At 41.4% G+C, this 24,400-nt stretch overlaps 1 protein-coding gene across 5 annotated transcripts in view; it reads left to right on the top strand.

The window, feature by feature from the left end:
• The window catches only part of FAM168A (family with sequence similarity 168 member A), a 197,004-nt gene that overhangs the window by 424 nt on the left and 172,180 nt on the right, over nucleotides 1-24,400 (top strand). The window contains exon 1 of one of the 5 annotated variants that reach the window (XM_055093765.2): nucleotides 4-26. The exons of the other annotated variants lie outside the window; for them this stretch is intronic. The gene's annotated coding sequence lies outside the window, so the exon portion shown is untranslated. Of the gene's footprint in view, nucleotides 1-3; nucleotides 27-24,400 lie in introns of those variants that run through there. 5 annotated transcript variants of the gene reach the window in all.

Raw genomic sequence — 24,400 nt, 5'->3', positions numbered from 1 at the left:
GGGGAGGCTGCGGAGCCCCCGTGCAGGTTGGGGGGAGGGGGTTGAGGTCGCGATGGAACGGCGGGCTGGCGGGGGAGACTTGTCCAGGCGCTGGCCGGGGGTGGGGTGAGGGTGGGACCCAAGCAGGTTGGGGGGCGGGCGACAAGGGAGGAGGACTTTTGATGGAGAATAACCCAACCTGGGACAGGAGAGTGGGGTGGGGGCGTCGGGTTGGAATTCGGGATGGTCTTGGGGCGAGGTGGAAGATGAGACTAGGGTGGGATGGCTTTTAATGGGGGAGGGGACTGAATGAGGGTGGTGATTTGGGTTTGGCCTGGAGCAGTTGACAGCTTGGGATCTGAGCTGGGGTGAGGGGTAGGGGAATGATTTCAACGGAGAGTGAGTGGCATGTACAGGGTTGGTTAGGGCCCTGCGTAGTGTTAATTCAGAAGGGCGGAATTTGGGGTGGACCTGGGGCAGGATGATGGAGGTGGCAGGAGTTGGGGGTGAGGGGCTTGGCATGGGTTGAGACCCAAGCTTGAAGTGGGTGTTTGTCATCTGGGGCTGGTGGAATTTGTGGAGACTTATGGAATAGCATGGGTTAGGATAGAGCAGAAGAGTGCAATTTGGGGGTTTCCTGGGGTGGGCTGATGGAGGTTGGAATAGGAGTTGGTGGAGGTGGGACATTCAGTGAGGGGAGTGTGATGGTGAGCTGGCAGGAAGGGGTCACATTGGAAGTCAGGCCCGAAATGGGAGGACAGGGATGGAAATGGAGTGTGGGGCACAGTGGGTTGGATTTAGGGCGATCTTACAATCACTGGAAAGGGCATGGTGGCTCCTTGGTTGCAGAGTCAAGGCAGAGGGCACATAAAACATCACTGGGCTGCTTTCATTGAAAGGATAGCGGCAGGGGTGAGCAAAGTTGGGGGATGGTGTCTTGAAGAAAATATCCCTTGGCCAAGGTGGCAGAGGGAGTTTTGGAGAAGGACTTTCGGAGATGAGCTGGTAGGCCTGGGGGGGTGGTTGCTGATGGTGAGGTGGCACAGGGGAAATTTAAGGAATGGGAGACCTGGAGCTGTTGGTATGGATGGGGCAGAGAGGATGGAGAGGGACAGTGAGCTGTGCTGGAGAGCAGGGGGGAATTGGGTTGGATTATTTTGGTGGTGAAGGATTGGGATGGCCTCCAGGAGACACATGAGGGTTAAGAGTTGGAATACTTAAATGGACAGCCTTGGTGGCTGTGGTTGGGTGAGAGGCAGTAAGGCTGTTAGAGGGACTTTGCAGGGGACACGGAAGAGACCTTCTCATTCTTAGGGGCCATTTTAATCTGTTCGGGTGATGTTTTTGTTTGTTTTATTTATATTAGTAAAATTTGGAAGTCAAGTCAGCCCAAAGGGTAAAGTTGAAAGGGGATTTAGTTAAGGTAGAATTAAGGAGGGGAGGGTGTCTTCTGTTATTTGTATATCATAAAAAGTAAGTTGGGGGAAAAAAGCATACTTCCAAACTAAAGGTGGGAGAAGATAAACTGGAATGTAATGGATATCTTTCTATATGATGTCTCTGCCTTTTCTTTTCCCCTCTCCTCCTGGTGCATTTAAAAACTAGCCAGGCATTTTGAAATTTAAATAGATTTGATGAGCTTGAGATTGTTAAGGGTGCATTCCTTGCTTGAGAACTAATGAGTGAGCCTGAAAAATATGAGACTGAATTTATTTTGTAGGTAGGTAACAAGCACATAGGCAAAAAGAGCTTGGGCCTTTTTTACCCCCTCTTTAAATTGATTGCTTGAAGACGCCGTTTGTTAGTGTCCTGGTTTGCAAGGCAATTAGGCCCATCATTGTATTGCAGGCTAATAATCCTGAGATGAGTCTTGGCACCACCGCTTTATGTAAACAGAGAAGACAGGAAATATGGAAATGTCATAAATATTCATTGGTGAGATGGTTTGGTACTGATGGAGTTTTTCATATGATTGTCTTTTGACATTGATAAGATTTAAAATAATTGGACTGTATTTCTAAAGATTGAATTTTCTTCCAAAGGAATTCAGGTGATCAGAATTCTGTCAGATGTGAATAAATAAAGCATATTGAGTCATTTTAATTTTATTTTTTGGGGAATGATGTTGATGTAGTCGCATTGTATTAACTACAGAAACAGTATCTCCACCTATTCATCAGAAATTCGATTTAAACGTTAGCGATATGCTCATTCTTAGGGCAGAACGATGATAATGGAAGGTACACAGGAGTGCAAATGGAGGGAACATCTTTAGAGAAACAGTTCTATGGACCTAATTGCATTAACCGTGATAATATGTTAAACATAAAGTGGCTGTTGATTAGAGCTCAGACTGAAAAAAAATGAGGAGGGATGTAAATAAGATAAAATTGGCACCATTGGGATCGAAATAATTCTTTTTATTTTTGTTCAAGCTTCAGAATTTAGCTCGCAAACAAACCATTTTCCTTGGCTTTCACGATTGAGCATATAAAAATACCATTTAGAATCTTTTTTTTTTTAGCTCCAAAATGGGCAGAATGATGGAACGTTGGACTTATCCTTTGAATTGAAAGTGTTTTGTAATGAGGAAGCTTTCTGTATTATAATAAAGATCAGGTTTGAGCAGTTACCTGTAATTCAGTGAGACTGTAATCTAATGTGAGCATTTCTCTCATAACTTTACTCTGAGGTCTAGACGTTGTTTTTGCAGATCTGCAGGCTTGGTCTAGAGGTGGGATGTTTATATTAAAGCCCTAGCTTTTGAAAGCCCAAAATGAAAAGTGCCTGGGAGAAATGTGTTGGTGGATTTTTTTTTTCCACAGCCGTGGTTACCTGTGTAGTAGTAATGTGTTTTTGTATCTTTACCTCATTTGATCCTCCCGATATCTTGGTGAGAAGAGGGCAGATGGAGGTATTGGTAGACAGAAGCCTTGGTGGAACGAATAGCCCATGAGTTTAGGAGTTGAGTCCCAGATTCAAATCCCAGTTCTACTACTTGAAAGCTGAGTGATTTCAGTCAAGTCATTAAAAACCTTTCAGATGGCCAGGCGTGGTGGCTCACGCCAGTAGTCCCAGCACTTTGGGAGGCCGAGGTGGGTGGATCACTTGAGGTCAGGAGTTCGAGATCAGCCTGGCCAACATGGCAAAACCCCATCTCTACTACAAATACAAAAATTAGCTGGTAGCACGTGCCTGTAATCCCAGCTACTTGGGAGGTTGAGGCAGGAGAATTGCTAGAACTGGGGAGGTGGGCAGTGAGCCACGATTGCGCCATTGCACTCCAGCATAGGCAACAAGAGCGAAACTCTGTCTCAAAACAAACAAACAAAAAACCTTTCATATTTAGTGGTAATGGCTGCAAAACATTGTGAACGTAGTTAATACCACTGAATTGTACACTTAACTTTGGTTAAAAAGGTAAAAATACACACACAAAAAAACCTCAAAAACCAAAAAAACTGGCCAGGCATAGTGGCTCACGCCCATAATCCCAGACTTTGGGAGGCTGAGCTGGGAGTATTGCTTGAGCCTAGGAGTTCGAGACCAGTGAGGGCAACATAGGGAGACCCGTCTCTACAAAAAAAAAAAAAAATTTGCTGGGTGTGGTAGCGTATACCTGTAATCCCAGATACTCAGGAGGGAGGTGGGAGGATTGCTTGAGCCAGGGAGGTCAAGGCTGCAGTGAGCCATGATCGTGCTTCCCTGCACTGCAGTCTGGGTTACAGAGTGAGACCCTGTCACACAATCAAACTTTCATACTTCACAAGGCTGTCAAGGGGAACAAACCAGTTCATGTCCTGAAAACACTGTACATATATGAAATATCTGTTCACTATTTATTTATTTAATGAATGTCTGCTAAGTGCCAGGGGAAATAAAAATGAACAGAAAGCAGTTGTCAAGGAGCTTTCAGTGTCATGGGAAAGATAGACAAATACGGTGAGAAAAGTGAGGCAAAATGAATGCTATGGTTAAATGTGGGTTTTGAAGTCTGTCTACCACTTATTATTAGCTGTGTGACGTTGGGCACAATGGGCTCATCTGTAAAGTGGGAATAATAGAATTAACATCATAGGATTGTTTTGAGGATTAAATAAGATAATCAATGGAAAGCATTTCACACAATATGTTTTATAGTACACATTAAAAAAATTAGTTGTTGCCTTTATTGTTAGAAAGATAGGCAGAGGCTAGAATGGTGAATAGCCTTGTGTGCCCTACCAATGAGTTCTTAGTATTGTGGTATTTATTAATGAGGTATGATTTTGTTTTATGATCTCATGCATATTTGCATGTTTACAGTCTAGGAACTTTAAACAGTTCTTTAAATGCCAAAGTCCTAAACAGATGTTAGCTGTTAGCTTCCTCATTAATAAAATAAGAAGAAAAATCATGCTCTGAGAGGTTAAATGACTTGTTTAAGGTTACACAATCAGTGGAAAAGTCTGGGTTACAGCCCCCAAATTCTACTTTGTCATCCCCATTTATATCCTTTTCTTAAATTGTAAAATATGTTATATGTATAAAAGTATATTTAACATAAACCCACAACTTAAAGTATAACAAATTGAAGGCTTTTCTACTTGCTACCCAGCTTAACAAAAAGGAGATTTCTAGTACCTTTAAAGCCTCTTGTGAGGTCCTACTTGATTGAATATCCCACCTTCTCTCTCCCTCAGAGATAAACAGTTTCCTAAATTTTATGTGAATCATTTCTTTGCTTTTCTTTATACTTATACCAAATATGTGCATATCCCTAAACAGTATATTTTTTACCTTTGCAACTTTTTATAAATAGAATTATAGGATAAATATTCTTCTGACTTGCTTTATTCTTATTCTTATTTTTTAACTTTTAAAAAAGCTTTATTTCTTCCACCATTAAATAATGTATGCTCATGATAGAAACTAGAAATTACAAAAAGTAAAAAGAAGCATAAGTATTGTTTTTAGTCCTATTACCCAGTAACACTTTTTTTTTTTTTTTTGGTAGAGACAGGGTCTCGCTATGTTGTCCTGGTCAAGTGATCCTCCTTCCTCGGCCTCCCAAAGTGCTTACAAATGCAGGCATGTGGCACCATGCCTGGCTGGCAAATGCTTTTTGTAAAAAATATTTTGCGCCACATATGGCCTCTGTTGTTCTTTCTCCTCCCTTCCACTCCCCTTCCTTTTCGTCTCCCCGTCTCCCTCCCCGTTCTTCTCCTTCCTGAAGCCCCTCCTCTTGCTTCTCCCCATTCCTTCTTCTCCCTCCCCTTCTCTTTCTCCTCCTTTTATGTGGTTTTAAGAATGTAAAACTCACAGGCCATACAAAAATAGGCCATGGGCGGGCCATAGCTGGCCGACCCCTGGTACGTTAACAGAAATCAACTCAAAGTTGTAAAATATTGAAGAGGAAAGAGACTAAACCAAGTTCATATTTCTTTCTCTATTTTGTTAAATTTACTTCCTTGGACAGTTATGCATATCTTTAGTATTGAAAACAATGGTATAGAATTTTTTTGTCAAATTATGTTTATCTAAAAGTTTAACATTTTATTAAATGAGCCATTATTTTCTGTATGAAGACACTCTGAGAAAACCTCAGTTTATAAAGTTCCAATACACCTCCTCCTCCTGCCAGTTAGGCAGGTGTCTGTGTCCTTTCAGAATATGCCTATTTTATGATGATATAGGTTGTGCTTTTTCTTAGATATAGACATTTTGAAGGAACCCTGAGATGATATATTTTTCACAGTAAACTTCAATCCCTGGCTACTTGAGATTATGATCTTGATTTGCCTTCTGATCATGTCCCTCAAGCTTGACGATTTCTGCTAACTTGTATTTCTTTTCTAGCCTCTGTTTTATAATTTTTCTAAGTATTTTAGTTTTCTAATGTGTCTTCCTCTATCTTTTATTTTGAGTTGGTAACAAATGTCTCTATCAGTAGATAACAGCTATGCTATTTATACTTATGCAAATATAATGGCGCCATTTTATATATAGTTCTTAGGTTGGTCATGTGGCATTATTTTCATTTTAAGGATGAAGAAATTAAGACTCTAAGAGGGTAGCTGGGTGCAGTGGCTCACACCTGTAATCCCAGGACTTTGGGAGGCCAAGGTGGGAAGATCGCTTGAGCCCAGGAGTTCAAGACCGATCTGATCAACATAGTGAGATCCAGTCTCTACAAAAAACAAAAATATTATCTGGATGTGGTGGCGTGCACCTGTGTTCATAGCTATTTTGGAGGCTGAGGTGGGAGGATCACTTGAGCCCAGGAATTTGAGGCTACAGTGAGCTATGATCATACCTCTGCTCTCTAGCTTGGGCAAGACTATATCTCAATAAATAAATGAATAAAAAGATTCAAGAGGGTAATTTGTCTTAGGCCATAAGACAAGTAGGGAATTAGCAGGGAAAGACAAAAGGTACCTAACATTTGAGTGTCTATGGCAGGCAGTATGCTGGGTGCTTTCTTTTCCTTATAGATAGAATTTAATCCTCATATTTCTATCGTATAAGGAATTGGGATCATTTTACAGAAGAAGAAACTGAAGCAACTGAGGCATATAGTGATTAACTAGTTTGCATTTGTTTACATAGCTAGTAAGAGAAGAAAAGCTCGTATTTAAAAACCTGATCTGCCTTGCTCCAGAGCCATTGTTCTTTTTGTTGTACTGCATATAAATCTTCCTGGTTTTAAGCTGTTAAATCAGTAGTCTTCTTTTTTTTTTTTGAGACAGAGTCTTGCTTTGTCTCCCGGCCTGGAGTACAGTGGCACGATCTCTGCTCACTGCAAACTCTTCCTCCCAGGTTCAAGTGATTCTTCTACCTTAGCCTCTTGAGTAGCTAGGACCACAGGCCCGTGCCACCATGCCCGGCTAATTGTTTGTATTTTTGGTAGAGATGGGATTTCACCATGTTGGCCAGGCTGGTCTTGAACCCCTGACCTCAGATGATCTGCCTGCCTCGGCCTCCCAAAGTGCTGGGATTACAGGCGTGAGCCTGCACCCAGCCTAATCAGTAGTCTTCAACCTACTTAGACAGGTAGTATCTGGCTACTCTTTAGAATCACCCGAGGAGCTGTTTAAAAAAAAAAGATATGTGTCAGTTCTACTCTCGACCAGTGTTAACAAAACTTCTGTAGGTGAGCATAAGGCAGATATGTGTATATTTATATAGAAAATATAAATTAAAAATAAATTATATTGAGGTATGTATAACATGTAGAAAAAAATGCACAAAATGTATAACCAGCATTCGGATCAAGAAAGGGAACATTATCTCCTCCTCCAAGGAAACCAACAACTTCTAATAATGTGGATTATTTTTGCCTGTTTATGACGTTTCATAGGTGTGACTGGCTTTTCATATATAATATATTTGTGAGACTCATTTATTCTTGTATGTAGGTGTAGTGTGTTCTTGCTTATTGCTATGTAGCAGCAGTTTCTCAAACATTTTGGTGTCTTCACATTCATATTTATTGACAACTCCAAAGAACTTTTGCTTGCAGTGGCGCAGTCATGGCTCACTGCAGCCTTGACCTACTAGGCTGAAGCGATCCTCCATCCTCAGCCTCCTAAGTAGCTGGGACTACAGGCATGTGCCACCATGCCTGTTTATTTTAAAATTTTTTTTGTAGAGACAGGATCTTGCTCTGTTGCCCAGGCTGGTCTTGAACTCCTAGGCTCAAGCAATTCTCCTGCCTCAGCCTCCCAAAGTACTGGGATTACAGGTGTGAGCCACTGCCTTCAGCTGTGTTAGCATATTCTAATGAAAATAAGTATATTATTCTAAATGTAAAAAATTAGAATAATATTTTACATTTAAAACAATCTCTTTAGTATCTTATTGGATCTGCCTCTGTATTCAGTCTGTTGCAGTTTGTTGTTTTGCATGGAATATAAAGAAAATCCAGTCCCACAAAGGAGGAATTTTCTTTTTCTTTTTCGACGGAGTTTCACTCTTGTCGCCCAGGCTGGAGTGCAATGGCAGGATCTCGGCTCACTGCAACCTCCGCCTCCTGGGTTCAAGTGATTCTCCTGCCTCAGCCTCCCCAAATAGCTGGGACTACAGGCGTGCGCCACCACGCCCAGCTAATTTTTGTATTTTTAGTAGAGACAGGGTTTCAGCATCTTGCCCAGGCTGGTCTTGAACTCCTGACCTCATGATCCACCCACCTTGGCCTCCCAAAGTGTTGGGATTACAGGCGTGAGCCACCGTGCCCAGCCGAAAGGAGGAATGTTTTTATATAATTGTGGATATTCCTTTTTGATACTACACCAGTCATGTCCAACCCTTTGAATGTGAGGACTTTTTTGCTTATCTGTAGTGGATATCATGAAAATTATACACACTTTTTTTCTTGTGTTTTTTTTCAGCTTATCAGCTATCGTTAGTGTTGGTGTATTTTATGTGAAGCCCAAGTCAATTTTTCTTCCAGTGTAGCCCAGGGAAACCAAAAGGTTGGACGCCCATGTTACACCAAAACTTGACAATTGGTAGTTTGTTAAGGTTCATTGCCTTGTACAGTCTGAACCATATCACTGAGCTTTTCATGCTCTGTTACATTAAAATCCATTGGTCTGTTTTTTTCTTTATTATTTTTTAATTTGCTTATTTCTCCAAGAAAAACCATTGGTCTGTTCGTACTTTGTTAGATCTTTTACCCGTGCATAATTTTTGTAGCATTATGCATTGGTCATTTGGAAAATATTGGTTCACTGAATATCTTAGTCTGCTCAGGCTGCCATACCAAAATGCCATAGACTGGGTGGTTTAAACAACAAAAATTTATTTTTTCGCAGTGTTGCAGGCTAGAAAGAAGTCCAAGATCAGTGTTCCAGCATGGTTAGTTTTTGGTTAGGGCTCTCTTACTGGCATCTAGATGGCCATCTTCTCGATGTTTCCTCACATGGTGGATTGGAGAGGGAGAAGAGAGAGAAAGAATAAGTGCGAGAGAACAGGCAAGCTCTCTGGTGTCTCTTTTTGAAGGCACTCATCCCATCATGGCAGCCCCACCCTCATGACCTAATCTAAACCTAATTATAAATCATCTAAACCTAATTATCTCCCAAAGGATCTGTTTCCAGATACTATCACATTGAGGAATAGGGCTTCAATTTATGAATTTTGAGGGGAGGTAGTTCAGTCTATATTACTGAGTTATTGTGGAGCATCTTTTTTGAGACCGGGTTTCACACTGGAGTGCAGTGGTGCATTCACGACTCACTTTGGCCTCAACTTCCTGGGCTCACGTGGTCATGTAATCCTGCCACCTCAGCCTCCCGTGTAGCTGAGACTTCAGGTGCAAGCCACCGTGTCTTGCTAATTTTTGTAGTTTTTCATAGAGACGGGATTTCACTGTGTTGCCCAGGCTGGTCTCCAACTCCTGGGCTCAAGTGATACCCCTGACCCAGCCTCCCAAAGTGCTGGAATTACAGATGTGGGCCACTGCACCTGGCCATGTGCAGATCTTCTGAACTGTATAATGTTTAAGAACCCACATTTGTTAATATCACCACTCATCTCATCAGACAAGTCTTTTCTAATTTTCATTTGAAAGCTCAAATTTTATCATTGGCAACCAATACTGACAGTTGTTTTCGTTGAAGTGACAGTCTCACATTGTTCATTTTCAAAAAATTGTCTGCCAAACATCCATGTCTGAATAATCATAATTTTTCTGCCAGTCGTTTTTTCAAGTAAAAATGGTGTTTATTAAAGCAGCCAGTACAGTTTGCAACTCAATTGCACAAGTGCTTTAGTGCTTTTCTTTGAGACAATTCTTGTACCTTAATATGCAGCAGAAATGCTTTATGTGAGGCTCGGTGCGGTGGCTCACGTCTGTAATCCCAGCACTTTGGGAGGCTGAGGTGGGTGGATCACCTGAGGTCAGGAGTTTGAGACTAGCCTGGCTAACATGGTGAAACCCCATCTCTACTAAAAATACAAAAATTTGCTGGGCGTGGTGGCACACACCTGTAATCCCAGCTACTCAGGAGGCTGAGGCAGAAGAATCTCTTGAACTAGAGAGGCAGAGGTTGCAGTGATCCGAGATTGCGCCACTGCCCTCCAGCCTGGGCGACAGAACTAGACTCCATCTCAAAAAAAAAAAAATGCTTTAAATGTACATTCCATTTTTCCATTTCTTCACATAGAATATGAAACAGATGTATAATTAAGGATTAAGATTTAGTAAAATTAATACTTTTTTTTTGAGATGGAGTTTTGCTGTGTTGCCCAGACTGGTCTTGAACTCCTGGCACCAAGTGCTCCTCCTGCCTCAGCTTCTCTAGTAGCTGGAACTACAGCTCTGCACCACCGTGCCTGGGTAAAATTAATAGTTTTTACGACTTCCAGAAGATTCCTTTTTTTTTTTTTTTGAGACGGAGTCTCGCTTTGTCACCCCAGCTGGAGTGCAATGGTGCGATCTGGGCTCACTGCAACCTCTGCCTCCTGGGTTCAAGCAATTCTCCTTCCTCAGCCATCCAAGTAGCTGGCATTACAGGTGCCCGAAACCATGCCCGGCTAATTTTTGTATTTTTAGTAGAAACGGGGTTTTTGCCATGTTAGCCAGGCTGGTCTCGAACTCCTGACCTCAGGTGATCCGCCCACCTCGGCCTCCCAAAGTTCTGGGATTACAGGTGTGAGCCATTGCGTCTGGCAAGAACATTCTTTAATGAAACTGAAACTTAGTTTTTTTTGTTTTTTTTTTTTTTTAACATGTCCATGAAGAATGCAATGACACTATTACAGTTTGGTGTCACTGCCTTGATTCAGTAGAAAATGATGTATTTTTATTTGTTGATATTATTATGTTTCTAGGCTTTACTTATTTCTTATTGGGGGAATGGCTGATGTTGTCAAACCTTTACTAAAAATACTGTTTGGAAAGCCAATGTGAATGCAATTTTTTCTTTGCCTTAGTATAATAAAAAAACTTTAGAGTTGAACAGTTTCACAACTTTGTCAGGATGTTAGAAAATTAATTGGGCTTGGTGCTTACTTTTCTCCACTTTGTGGTTAAGGAAAGGTGTGAAATGGCTTTTAGAGAACTATCCATAGCTATGCATAAGAGTGGTTTTTAAGGTATATTAGGTCTCCCTACCCTTAGCCTGGTACATTTGCAGTAGAAAAAGACAAAGGTACAGATGTAGCCATAGGCAAATAATCTTGTATAATGACTTTGGTTTTTCACTGTGATTGGACAGAGGAGAATGGAGAAAGAAGTAGTCTAGACAAGTCATAGTGCTAAACATTATTTTATCTTCCAGTTAACACCCCTGTATAGCCTGGAACCTTTGTTCTGGGGGTGGGAAATTAACATTCATTGTGTACCGACATTGTGCTAGGCCCTCTTATCTTACTTAAACCTGACAATTTTTCTGTGTGTATGTGGCCATATTTTTTAGTTTTAGACATTTAAAAAGATGATGATGATGATTTTTTATTTTTCTTGAGATGGGGTCTTGCTATATTGCCCAGGCTGGTCTTGAACTCCTGGACTCAAGTGATCATCCTGCCTCAGCCTCCTGCATGGCTGGGACTACAGGTGTATGTCATTGCACCCTGCTGTGGTGGTCATAATTATTTTATGTGTAAGAAAACAGAGGCTCAGAGATGTTGAGCCTATGCAGGCCCATCAGCCAATAAGTGACTAGGGTGGGATTTAATCCCCAGACTTTTCTGCCTCCAAAACCTATGAGTGCTTTTTCCTATGTGACATGCTGGCTTCCAGAGACAGTGTCTCACTGATTATTTGTATATCCCTGATACTTGGAACTTAGCAGGGGCTTAGTACATTTTTGTGGAGTGATTGAGCCAGTGCTAAGTGAGTGAACCAGTTTTTACAGAGCAGGATATAACTCACCCACTCTGAGCTAATGTGCATGTTGGTACTACAAAGTATAGAGTAATGCAGTGGTTTTGCACACTAGGATCTGGTCACCATTTGTTGCTATGGGGAAAGGGTCAATCTCTTTTTTTTTTTTTTTGTTTGAGATGGAGTCTTACTTTGTCACCCAGGGTGGAGTGCAGTGGCATGATCTTGGCTCACTGCAGCCTCTGCCTCCCTGGTTCCAGTGATTCTCCTGGCTCAGCCTCCTGAGTAGCTGGGTTTACGGGCGCGTGCCACCATGCTCAGGTAATTTTTGTATTTTTGGTAGTGATGGGGTTTCACCGTGTTGTCCAAGCTGGTCTCAAACTCCTGACCTTAGGTGATCCTCCTGCCTTGGCCTCCCAAAGTGTTGGAGTTACAGGCGTGAGCCACTACGCCTGGCCAGGGTCAGTCTTCTTGATGATAAATGTAAAACTATTTAAATAATTTGGATATTTAGTAGTCTAAGAAATTTAATGGGATGAATTTTCCCTAGATTGTTAATGATCTCTTTAGAAATACATACTGCATCTACTTTGTTCTGGCTTACTCTCTTAATAGCTATGAGACCTTGGGTATGTTACTACACTTTTCTGTGTTTCATTTTTGTAACCTTTAAAAGGGAAGTGTAGTAATAATAGTACATAATTCCTATGTAGTTGTGAGGATTGAGTGAGATAATTCATAAAGAACTTACTACAGTGCTTGGCAAATATTAATTACTCAACAAATGGTAGCTGTTATTAATGTTATCTTTCTAGAGTAGAAGTATGGAATTTATTGTGACTTTCAGTATATGAAGAAGGAGTAATGTTTTGTCTTTTAAAACACCTTTATTAGAGAAATTAAGCGCTGACTTTATTGGTTTCTGTATTTTGGGACCTATTTTCTGGTTGTAGCTTACTTGGTCTCTTCTTGGCAATAGAGATCAAACTTTGGCTATTTGCCTGGATTTCTTGGTGAACCAGTGGAGGTATGGTATGACCTTTGACTCTCCATCATTCTTTTTTTTTTTTGGTAGAGATGAAGTCTCGTTATGTTGCCCAGGCTGGTCTTGAACTGCTGGCCTCAAGCAATCCTCTGCTGCCTTGGTTTCCCAGATTGCTCGGACTCTATCATCTTTTTAAACTTTGTGGTTTTTGGTTGAAACAGTTTGGATTGTTCTGGAGAGTTCACTGAGGTTGATAGTTTTTTCTCAGTTAAAAATGTCGGTGGACTGGGCATGGTGGCTCACGCGTGTAATCCCAGCACTTTGGGAGGCTGAGGCGGGCGGATCACGAGGTCAGGAGATCAAGACCATCCTGGCTAACACGGTGAAACCCTGTCTCTACTAAAAATATAAAAACAAAATTAGCCGGGCATGGTGGCGGGCGCCTGTAGTCCCGGCTATTCCGGAGGCTGAGGCGGGAGAATGGCGTGAACCCGGGAGGCGATGCTTGCAGTGAGCCGAGATTGCGCCACTGCACTCCAGCCTGGGTGACGGAGCAAGACTCCGTCTCAAAAAAAAAAAAAAAGTCAGTGGGCCAGCCATGGTGGCTCACACCTGTGATCCCAGCACTTCTGGAAGCCACGGTAGGAGGATCACTTGAGATTAGGAGTTTGAGACCAGCCTGGGCAACATCTCTACAAAAAAATAAAAATAAATTAGCTGGGAGTGATGGCACATGCCTGTGGTCCCAGCTACTCGGGAGGCTGAGGTGGGAGGATCGCTTGGGCCCAGGAGGTCGAGGCTGCAGGGAGCACTGATCATGCCATTGCACTCCAACCTGGGTGACAGAGTGAGACAATGTCTCAAAAAAAAAAAGTCAGTGAATGTAAAAAACACCCCTTTCTAAATTTTTTCTGATTAGATCAATCATCATTGAGGAGGTACAGTATTTCTCCATAATCCCCTGCCCCAGAAGCAATGGAGTGTTTTTAAAAATATATTTCTGTGTTTACTTACATTTTGATCAGGCTGTATAATTATGAAGGGAAAAACCAACACCCTTTAAAATGAGCACGCCCAAAAGCCTGCCCTTCAACCAAGTGTCATTGTAGGGACACTGTCTCCTAGATAGGAGTTAGTGTTAAACTCTTGACTTAAAACCTTTGAGATGAGGTCCAGGTTTCCCAATATGGTATCTGAGGTAGTTCAAGATCCTCTCCCCAACTTCTTCACCATTGTCATTTATTGTCTCTCCTCCTGGCTTGTACATTTTACCTCCAGTACTCCTGAAGTTTGCATTGTACTATGTCTGCAGTTCTTCAGATGTGCAGTGCCTCTTTTCTCACTGTCTTTGCACGTGCTGTTCTCTTGGCCTAGATATCTCTTTATTACTCTTAATTGGTCTACTCTGACTTAGCCTTTAAGACTCAGCCTAGGAGATAACCTTTTCCAGAAGGTTTTCCGTGATTTCCTAGGTTGGGATTGGGTACCCCATCTCTGGGTTACTCTGATTGTGGTTATCCATTTATTATTTGTTGGTCTCTTCCACTTGCAGTGGACAGGAGTTGTATCTGATCATCCTTTTATTCTCAGAGCCCATCTTGGGACCTTGTACAGAATAGGCATCAGTAAAGACATGTCACGTGAATCCATCATTTCAAACTGGCCTATTAACAGCTGTAATTTCCCAATGAGTCAGTTACTCCATGTTGCTCTGGGCTGAGTTTTGTTTGTTTGTTTGTTTTTGTTTTTGAGACAGAGTCTTGCTCTGTCACCCAGGCTGGAGTGCAGTGGCGTGATCTCGGCTCACTGCATCCTCTGCCTCCTGGGTTCAAGTAATTCTCCTGCCTCAGCCTCCCGAGTAGCTGGGCTTACAGGTGTACACCACCATGCCCAACTAATTTTTGTATTTTTAGTAAAGACAGAGTTTCACTCTTTTAGCCAGGATGGTCTTGATCTCCTGACCTCGTGATCCGCCTGCCTTGGCCTCCCAAGGTGCTGGGACTATAGGCATGAGCCATTGCACCTGGCCTGGGCTGAGTTTTAACAGAGTGTCTTCTATCATTGTTGTTGCCCCTTGCTCCCTGCCCGTTGTGTTGTCTCTACTCTACTTCAGCCCACTCTCATGTAGCTTTCCTTTACTCTTTGCCCATAGCTGAGTCAGTGGAGCTGTGTGCACAGTAGACACAATGAGACTCAGAAAGAACTTGATTTATGACGGATCCCTGGAATCTCACTTGGAATGAATGCAGATCACATTGGTGAATGGAGAAGATGGGACCTTATGATTGCTTTTCTGACTCTTAGTCTAGAGTTCTTTTTTCTGCTTCCAAGTTTCCTCTTTATTAACCTTTGGTCAGTTTTAATTTGTAGATAATATAAAATGAATGCTATAAAACCAAATTGTATCAAATGCTTGTGTATTTGATTTTTACAACTGAAATATAAGACTTGACTTAACTATTTGATGGTAGAAAGATTGAGACTTTAAGAAATGTGGGTTTTTAATTACCCTATTAAGCCATTAGTAGTTTCTGGCAGGCAATTTTTTTTTTTCCCCAGGCTGGAGTGCAATGGCACCATCTCGACTCACTGCAAGCTCTGCCTCCTGGGTTCATGCCATTCTCCTGCCTCAGCCTCCCGAGTAGCTGGGACTCGGGAGTAGGTGTGTGCCACCACGCCTGGCTAATTTTTTTTGTATTTTTAGTAGAGATGGGGTTTCACTGTGTTAGCCAGGATGGTATCGATCTCCTGACCTCGTGATCCACCCACCTTGGCCTCCCAAAGTGCTGGGATTACAGGCATGAGTCACGGTGCCCAGCCTCTGGCAGGCAATTTTAATTAGGATTCCCCAAAATATTTTGCTGATTAGAGTCTTTGTAGCAAGCAAAAATAATCACTTATGCATCTATGCATTATTTTAGTCAACATGGATATCAGCCTCTATGTTCGGTTGGTTTTGATGATACACGGAGATGAGTAAGGTGTAGTTGCTGTCTTCAAGGAGCTCCAGATGCAACAGAGATAAGGTATAAACAAATAAGTTGGCTGGGTGCGGTGGCTCATGCCTGTAATCCCAGCACTTTGGGAGGCCGAGGTGGGCGGATCACAAGGTCAGGAGTTCGAGACCATCCTGGCCAACGTGGTTAAACCTTGTCTCTACTAAAAATACAAAAATTAGCTGGGCATGGTGGCGCATGCCTGTAGTCCCAGCTACTCAGGAGGCTGAGGCAGGATAATCGCTTGAACCCGGGAGGCAGAGTTTGCAGCGAGGCGAGATTGCGCCACTGCACTCCAGCCTGGGCAATAGAGGGAGACTCCATCTCAAAAAAAAAAAACAAAAACCAAGTTACAGTTCAATGTTATAGATGTTATAAAATAAGTAGCAGAGACAGGGTATTCAAACCTTTTTTTAGGGAAGAGTTCTTGGAGGAAGAGTAACCTGAGCTTATTTTTGAAAGAAGACTAGGTCTTATGTGTGGACAATTCTGGACATGGAGTCAGAAGAACTGAATTTGAACCCCAGCTTAGCCACTTACTAGCTGTCTGACTTGGACAGGTTGTTTAAGTACTCTGTGAATCTCAGTTTTTTCCCATGTAAAGTGGGGACAGTCATATCTATATCCACCTTTGAAATTCAATACATTTGAAAGAAGCTCATAAATGTGATATACAAGTATTCTGTTTTTTAGCTCATAAATGTGGTATACAAGTATTATATTCTGTTTTTTTCCAAGCCAAACTGTATCCAGCTTTATTAAAGATACTGTCCGTAAACAATCATGGCATTTCAGACAGGACATGTGCAGACAATCGTTAACAGTATACAACAACTTTCAAACTCCCTTCTTTAATGGCCTACCAAAAATCAGAAAGCCACTATAAAACCCAGTGAAGTCTTCATCTGATGCTCTGAACAGGGAAAGTTTAGAGTGAGGGTTGACATTTCACATTTAGCATGTTGTTTAACAACTTTTCATAAGCTGACCCTGACTTTCAGGAAGTGAAGTGAAAGTGACAGAATTTACCTGAAGATCCACAATCTAGAAACGGAACCACTGCTCTTTTGACAGGTGCCATCTCAGTGGCATCACTGGAAAGTCCAGATTGCCTGACACACTGGTAACCAATGATTAGGGGTCAGGTCCCAATAGATGTCTGGGTTTAAGGGAGTTAAGTCTAGCTGAAAGGTAGAAAGGGAGAAGAGGACATAAAAACAAATTTGTTTTTCCATACCACAAGGCTTTTGTGCCAAGGTGGCCATGTGTGTCAAAGTCAGGGAATCCCTGCTCCTGGGAGCCAAGAGGAAGTCTCTCAAAACTGGAAGGGAAAGGTGTTTTCCCCACATCAATCCAGCTTTGGAGACATTTTATTAGTGACATATGCCCCTTCCTCTCAAAACAACAAGTACATGTTCTGTGTGCTAACAACATAGCTTAAAAAAGTAAAACAAAATTCTGCATTTTTATAAAACTTGATTAAAAATAGTATTTCAAACTGTACAGTCACCAGAAGTACATGGTTATTAAAAATGCACACACTTCGCTTGGCATCTCCAGCACCTTCAGCTTTCTGTCCCTGGTCTGTTTTGGCATCTCCATTTTCTGTAGGGTTATCCCCATCCTGGCCAGCCTCAGCTTTTCCCTTTTTCCCTTTGGGTACCTTCTCTCCCTTCTTTGCAGGGGCTTTTTTGGCCTGGGCTCTATCTTTGGAGGAGCAGGTTTAGCAGACAACCTTGTGGATCTTCTCTGTGGTTCATCCTTCACCTTGGCTTTATATCCTTTAGCATCCCCTTCAGCCTTTCTCGGGCATGGTGGCGGCGACAGTGACGGCAGCGGGACGTAGGCACTGGGCGTGGGATGCAGCGGAGCACAGGCTTTGGTTGGTCTGGGGGTCGTTCTCACCTCTTCTTCTGGTTTTTGTGTTTTACTTATTCATTGACAATTATATTTTGACAGATTGTAGCATCAGTTTTCTTACCCAAACCAGAAATAAGTGAGGAAAATATTGAGTATATTAGTGTGTAGACATCATTTATGAAGTGCTAACACTATAAACATGTATCAAGGCAAATATTTTAAAGTTCAGATCCATGAAACTTTGATTCTTTGCTATTGTGCAAGATACTGCTTAAGGTACCTAAATGAATGGTATCTGAAAAATTATTGAGTTTGCTTCTGAGTGGCTTGGATAGCAACCAGCTGAACTAGAAAGAGCCTCATTTCTTGTCAGAAGACTTATGCTTGCATCCAAGTGATGCAGCTTATGTCTGTGCTGCTGAAGGTTATTTAACATTTCAGAGTTTCATTTTCTCCATCAGTAAAGGAGAGAAATAATAGTTACTTTGTAGACTGTGAATTAGGAATAAACTGGATAAATTGCTTACCACTAGCTTTCATCAGTTAAAAGTTAATTTATGGAATATTAAACAAATTTCCATTTAATTACACTAGATTTCTTTAGAGAAACTTGCTCTAAATGGTGGGTGGGGGGAATTCTGTTATTTATGCTCTACTGACACTGATGATATTCTACCTCCTTCTTCCAGTTATTCCTCAATAATTTTGTAAGGTGAGTTTAAATCTCAGCTATTGTACTTCCTTGCAGTGTGACCTTCAAAGTTACTTAATCTTTCTATAACTTATTTTCTCCATCTATTAGGTGGAGAATTAATGGCATTTATATTATATAGTTACTTAATCTTTCTATAACTTATTTTCTCTATCCATTAGATGGAGACATAATGGTATTTACATTATATAATTGTTAGGAAGTAACTAAAGTGCTTAGTTCAGTGTTTGGCACATAGTATGATTTCAGAAAATGGTAGTGCTATGGACTGAGTGTATCCCACCAAAATTCATATGTTGAAACCCTAATCCTCAGTGTGATGTTTGGGGTGGGATTTTTGGGAAGTAATTAGGTCATTAGGATGGAGCTCTATAAGTGCCCGTATAAGAAGAGACACCAGAGAGCTTACTTCCTCTCTCTCTGCTTTCCACTATGTGAGGATACAGTGAGAAGAGGGCCATCTGCAAACCAGGAAGCTGACTGTCACCAGACACCAGATCTGCTAGTACCTTGATCTTGGACTTCCCAGCCTCTAGACCTGTGAAAAATAAATGTTTGTGGTATTCTGTTGCGTACACAGCAGCCTGAACTGACTAAGATGGATAGCATTGTTATTGTCACTTTCATTTTATAAATGAGAAGGTGAATACAGATTTAGAAACCTGATTAGATTCATAGTAAGAGGCAAGGATGGGATTCAATCCAGGTTTGTGTGATGCCAAAGACTTTACTGTTTATTCTTTTACCAGGCTACATTTTGTAATTAACATTTCATTTGTATGGAAACGTATTCTGAAATGCTGTAGAGTGCTTGGAAATAATTTGTTATTCTTGGGTATTTAAAACTTTCAGTGATGTTTTACTAACCGTTTACATAAACTTGAAACTAAATTGGTTAGGGAAAGAAATCTTTGGCCTGGCCTCCCTGTGATCAGACAGTTTTAGGGCAGATATTCTGGGGTGGTAGTCAGTGGTCAGTAAAAAGAAAATTGTGTGTGTGTGTTTGTGTGTGAGTGTATTTTCTCCTAAACAGCTTCATTGAAGTAAAATTGGCATACAGTAAGTGATACAAATTTTATGTACAATTTGCTAAGTTTTGACATACATATACACCCATGAAACCATCACCACAAAGCAGATGGTGAACATATCCATCACCTCCCAAGTTTCTTGGTGCCCCTTTGAAGTCTTTCGCTCCTCATTCTCCTCATATCCCCCCATTTAAGCAACCACCTATTGGCTTTTCTATCACTATAGATTAAACAATGGTCAGATCAATCAGGATTCAGTCAGTTCACCTCTCAGCTGTAGTTTGATCGTCTGTGAAACAGGGATTCTACCATCTTCCCAAAGGACCATTGGAGAAGATTAGGATTAATGTATATAAAGAGCCTAGCATAATGTCTGATGCATAGTAGGCCCTCAGTCCCTGGAAGCCAGTATTACCAGCAAGCTTTCACTTGGTGGTCTAGAGTACATTTAGGAGTTCAGAGTGCCAAAATGCATTTCTGTCACTTAGAGCTCCTGTTCTTTTCCACTGAATGGGCTTCCAGTGTTTTTGAAACAGGAAAATTTACATTTAGGCAGCTTAAGGCCCTAAGGGATGTTCTGTTGCTCCTACCTTCCCTCCCTCATGCCCAGTGTTACACATGCTATTAATTATGAACAGATGTTCTTCAAAAATAAGCAAAGATCTCCACAGCAGATTTTTGCATTCTTTATGCCTATGTTTAAGTCTGGCATTGTGATCAAGCTGCATAAGCAATGAGTTTGTAGTTAGAGTTCTGGGTTTTAGTTCCTATTCTGCCTTGGGCAAATCATAAAATCTTTCTGAGCCTCAGTTTTCTCAGTGTGAAGTGGTGGTGGTGGAGTCATACCTCAGAAGTTTGTTGAGAGGATCAAAGGAGAATTCTGAAAGTGAATTGTATGATGAGGTTATAGTTCATCTGCATCCTCCCATGACTGCCTCACAGTGTCAGAACTTTGTAAAAGGATCAGGTAGCATTTAAATCTGATATCTTACAGGTTTTTAATATAAGTATTTTAAATTGGGCTCTGCTAATAGAATAAAGTGGCAAAAATAAATAACAACAGATAAATAATTTGTGAAATTATTTGCTCAAGGTTAAAAGTGCTTCCATTTTAAAGTCAGAGAAACTTTAATTCAGATATTAGTTAAGTAGCTGTGTGACCATGGACAAGTTATTTAATTTCTCTGAGCCTTAAATTCTCACCTGTTAATAAGGCATATCTGTTCTACCTCAGAGGGTTGTTGGGAGGATTAGAAATAATATGTGTACCGTAGTTGGCATATAGCAGATGCCCAGTGATGCTAGCTTCATTCCTTCCATTTCCAAAATTGGTAGATTTGTGGATTCGTTGAACTATTCCTGAAGGGATTACTTTTGCCTTCTCTATTCCGTGATGCGGTTCAGCACAGGTTAGCTGTTAGGTAGTGTCTCAGGTTTCCCATTCAAGTCTGTAAATGTCATTTGAGCTTTGTGGTGCTAGCAGTTATTGCAAAGGAATTTTTTTTTTTTTAAAATAATGGGAGGCACCTATGCTTTGCTTTTGTACTTTCTCATCAATTCTCATTGCTCTGTCTAGCTAGAGATACTTTGTATTGTGAGAGCCAGGGAAACCAGGGGCCATTTTCTTGTCTCTCTGTGTTTATTTGGGTTGGAGGATTGTCTAAAAGTTCCCTAGTGAATAAAGTAGATTTGCTGAGTTCAGATTCTTCCCTCCTGGGTGAGCCCAGGATCGAACTACTGGGCAAGAAAAGAAATAGGAAGATGTGGAGAAAACTGGTGAGTTCTGCTTGTAAAGTTGTCAGGATCTTTGAGTTGGGGGGCATGTAGAAAACAGTTGATTCCCCATTTCTCTCTTCATTTCCAGAGCCTGTACACTCCAACACAAAGGGAGCTTTAAGATGGAGGTCTGCATTGTAATTTCCTAGAAATTACTGCTTCTGGTAACCGCTCATTCAGTTTTCACCTCTTTGCTGCAGTAGATGAAACAATGGGGACAATAAAACCATTTATCTGATGGCTGTAGCCTCAATGGGATGTTTGTTTTAATAATGGTATAATTTGCAGGGTTCATAAATTGTGATTTTATTCTCATGGAAATAACTGCCCGGTGGTATTTGGATTCTCAGGTCTCCTGTTGTGGATAATTTCGCTAACATTCTGGCTGACAATTCCCTTTATTCTACACTTCGATTTAGATTGTTCATGCTGGTTGGGTAATTAGCCCAGAACAGAGCCAGTTTTTTTCAGTTTGGGGATGGCAGGTGGTTACTAGGTAACTAGAAGATCTTCTGAATGGAGAAGAAACTCTGCTTAGGGATTCAAGGCAAATACCCAGGTTTGTTTTGATTATCTGGGATTAAAAAAATTATCTAATACCAAAATATTTGATGAAAATTGAAAATTTAATTCATCTGAATATTTGTTTTCCATGACACCAAACAACCCATTATATTTGGAATATCCTATGTTTGAGTTTTAAATTTTCATGTGCATGTTTTGGCAGGGAATATCCACAGAGGGCAGAGGCTGATAATAGCTACACATGCTAGACATTGCCATAGGTGTTTTACTTACATTATGTCTAATTTTTTTTTTTTTTGACATAGTTTGACTCTTGTTGCTCAGGCTGGAGTGCAGTGGCACGATCTCGGTTCACTGCAACCTCCACCTCCCAGGTTCAAGTGATTGTCCTGCCTCAGCCTCCCGAGTAGCTGGGAGTATAGGTTCCTGCCACTACACCCAGCTAATTTTTATGTTTTAGTAGAGACGGGGTTTCACCACGTTGACCAGGCTGGTCTCAAACTCCTGACCTCAGGTGATCCACTTGCCTCAGCCCCCCAAAGTGCTGGGATTACAGGTGTGAGCCACCACACCCAGCCATTTCTAAATCTTAATGAGAACTCTGATAGGTAGGTATTGTTTCCATGTTACCCATGTAAAAAGTTAAGACATGTTTAGTAACTAAATTAAGGGATTCAGCTAATTAGTGGCAGACAGTTTACCAGATTCAAAGCTTATCCTAGGCTTTCAATTACAGGGTAAGACATTCTGAAGATACATTCAAGGTGAAATTAAACTGTTAGATATTACAGCAGTTGGCTCAAAAATAATATTATATGTGAATTAATACCTATCATCAGATGTATATATCTGATTGTTCTTCCTGTCATTTAATCTTGTTTTACAGCAGTAACATAAATGGAATATTTTGATTATCTCACCAAAATTAAAGGACTTCTAGGCATAATCCTGTTTTAAGAATTCTTTAAAAGGCTCCAAAGCATGGCGTAGTCACTGGAAATAGCCTCAGACTTGGGTTTCAAAATCTTGGCACTGCCATTTATTGGGTTATCTTGGATAAACCTCTTGACCATCATTGGATAACCCTTACTCTTGTATGAGCCTTATTTTGCTCATCTGCAAAATAGGGATATGATACACACTTTACAGGGATGTTAGGGTTAATGTATGTGGTGGGGTCTAGTATATGACTGTAACATGATAGGGGCTCAGTAATATGTTGGTTTCCTTTATTGAGTAATGCTACTGCTAGTAGAGTATCAGGGGATAATTTGGTGCTTTCATCATTGGCCTCAGGATTTATTAAAAGATGGCCAACATCGGATGGGCACGGTGGCTCACACCTGTAATCCCAGCACTTTGGGAGGCTGAGATGAGCGGGTCACTGGAGGTCAGGAGTTTGAGACTAGCCTGGCCAAAATGGTGAAACCTTTTCTCTACTAAAAAAAAAAAAAAAAAAAAAATGCCAGGTGTAGTGGCACATCCCAGCTACTTGGGAGGCTGAGGCAGGAGAATCACTTGAACCTGGAAGGCAGAGGTTGCAGTGAGCCAAGATCATGTCATCGCACTCCAGCTTGGGCGACAAGAGGGAAACTCCATCTCAGAAAAAAAGATGGCCAACTTCAAGTGCCATTATGTTATGTTTTCATGTGATGCTGTTAAACTAATAGAGCTGATTTTTCTCCAGGAACTTGCTGTTCCATCTAGGTAATTTGTTTAAGGGGCAGTTAGATAGATGATGTATTTTTTTATACTCTCTTGGTCAAGAGAGTGAGTGCATATGTGGAAAGGGCATTGGATTTGTGATTATACAAACTTGGTGGGAGGTCCAGCATTGCTGTTTACTAGCTAAGTTTCATGGGACAACTGACTTTCTCTGTTTGAAACTTGGGATAGAGATAATAATAGCCAACTTTCCCATCTGTTGTGAAGATCAAATGAGATAATGAATGTGAAAATGCCTTTTAAATTGGAAAAATGCCAGCCAAGATAGTAACTATTATGTGACATTCATAATTAGTATTAAGTGGGGCTTAGAGAATTAATTACCTTTTTTTTTTTTTTTGAGACAGGGTCTTGCTCTGTCACCCAGGCTGGAGTACAGTGGTGGGCTCATGGCTCACTGTTGCCTCCACCTCCTGGGCTTAGTGATCCCCCTGCCTCGCCTCCTGAGTAGCTGGGACCACAGGTGTGCAACGCCATGCCCTGCCCCCGCCCCTGCCCCTTGGTTTTTTGAGACGAATCTTGCTCTGTCACCCAGGCTGGAGTGCAGAGTCCCGCTCATAGCTTACTGCAGCCTGGAACTCCTGGACATAGTGATCCTCTCACCTCAGTATCCTGAGTAGCTGGGATTATAGGCATGTACCACCATGCCTGGCTCATTCTTGAATTTTTTGTAGAGACAGGGTCTCTATGTTGCCCAGACTGGTTTCGAACTCCTGTCCTCCAGCCAACCTCCTGTCTTCCAGCCAACCTCCTGTCTTGGCCTCCCAAAGTGCTGGGATTACGGGCATGAGACACTGTGCCCCGTCGGAATTCACTGCTATTTTAAGAGGGACATTTAACATTTCCTGTGAACTATATAAAGACATTTTGATGAGTTTTATTATGGTAGTCCTTGGGGACAGCAGAAGAAAAGAGGCCAGAATGATGTTCTGGGTAGATAAAGTATTGAGTGAATGTAACTGCATAGTGGAAATGAGAAAATGGGGTGAGGTACTACTG

The sequence above is a fragment of the Pan paniscus genome, chromosome 9 (assembly GCF_029289425.2).
Source record: "Pan paniscus chromosome 9, NHGRI_mPanPan1-v2.0_pri, whole genome shotgun sequence".
NCBI classification, from domain to species: domain Eukaryota; kingdom Metazoa; phylum Chordata; class Mammalia; order Primates; family Hominidae; genus Pan; species Pan paniscus.
This window is presented reverse-complemented; position numbering and strand designations above follow the sequence as displayed.